Raw genomic sequence first — 1178 nt, 5'->3', positions numbered from 1 at the left:
ATCCCCTCATCTAAATCATCAATAAAGACATTAAACAGAACTGGGCCCAGCACTGATCCCTGGGGACACCACTGGTGACCGGATCCCAACTGGATGCAGCCCTGTTCCCCACCACTCTCTGGGCCTGGCCCTCCAGCCAGTTCCTAACCCAGGACAGGGTGCCCCTGTGGGGAAGAGACACTCCAGGTCAGGATCCAAGCATGGGCCAGATCACACCAAGGTGTTGAAATCCTCCTGAGAACCTGCCCTTTGGCTTCCTCTTTTCAAGCAGAGCAGGGAAATGGTGCCCCAGGGCCATCCCAGACCTCTGGTTAGGAGGATTCCCTGATTTCAGGGTGTCTCTGGAACTACTGGATTGCCCAAATCCCCGCTGGGTCTGGATTAAGTCAGATAAAGGATTATACCTGTAATTATACATTAATGGGTGTATCCAAGTGGTGAGAAGCTCCAGAGGATGTCACCACATCCAGAGGATGTTTCCAGCTGCCCTGGGGCTGGAATGACACCACAGAGGATCTCTCCCGGAGCCAGTTATGTCCATATCCATAACACATGGAAAATCCATGCCCAGCCCCACAACTGCCCACATTGTTTCATTCTTCCCACTCTTTTGACCTGACTATCCCTGAAAATCCCATCTCTGCTTTCCAATCGGGATTTTGGATTCATCCTTCTTATTTTAGAGGGAGAGAAATCCTTTCATGGAGAGTCACCAGTTGACTCCACGGCCAGGAAGTGTCCTGAGGTGTTTTGTTTCCTGATATTCCTTCCCCATGATCTTATCAAGACCAAACTAGAACAATACCATTAGAAATCCAAACACATTATTTTTCCAGGCTTTTTTTTCCCTGTAAAGTTTCAGGAATCTCTGCCTGCCTGAAACACTGAGGGACACATTCAGATCTAGGGCTGGATTGGATCCTCCTCCTACAAATCCACCTCAATTTGTATTTCCATGAACAACCTGTTCCAAACCCTGCTGTGAGTCAGCTCTCCATAAACAAAAAAAATGAGAATAAATAACAAACATTTTGGAATTATTTTATCTGGATGCTGAGGGAATGTTAGGATGAGACACTGGGAAGAAATTCTTCCCTGGGAGGGTGGTGAAGTGCTGGAATAGAAATCCCAGAGAAGCTGTGGCTGCTCCATCCCTGGAAGTGTCTAAGGCCAGGTTG

Source organism: Manacus vitellinus, unplaced genomic scaffold (genome assembly GCF_001715985.3).
Source record: "Manacus vitellinus isolate BGI_N305 unplaced genomic scaffold, ASM171598v3 scaffold_1_pilon, whole genome shotgun sequence".
Lineage (NCBI taxonomy): Eukaryota > Metazoa > Chordata > Aves > Passeriformes > Pipridae > Manacus > Manacus vitellinus.
The sequence above is the reverse complement of the archived record's forward strand: the minus strand, read 5'-3'. Positions refer to the sequence as shown.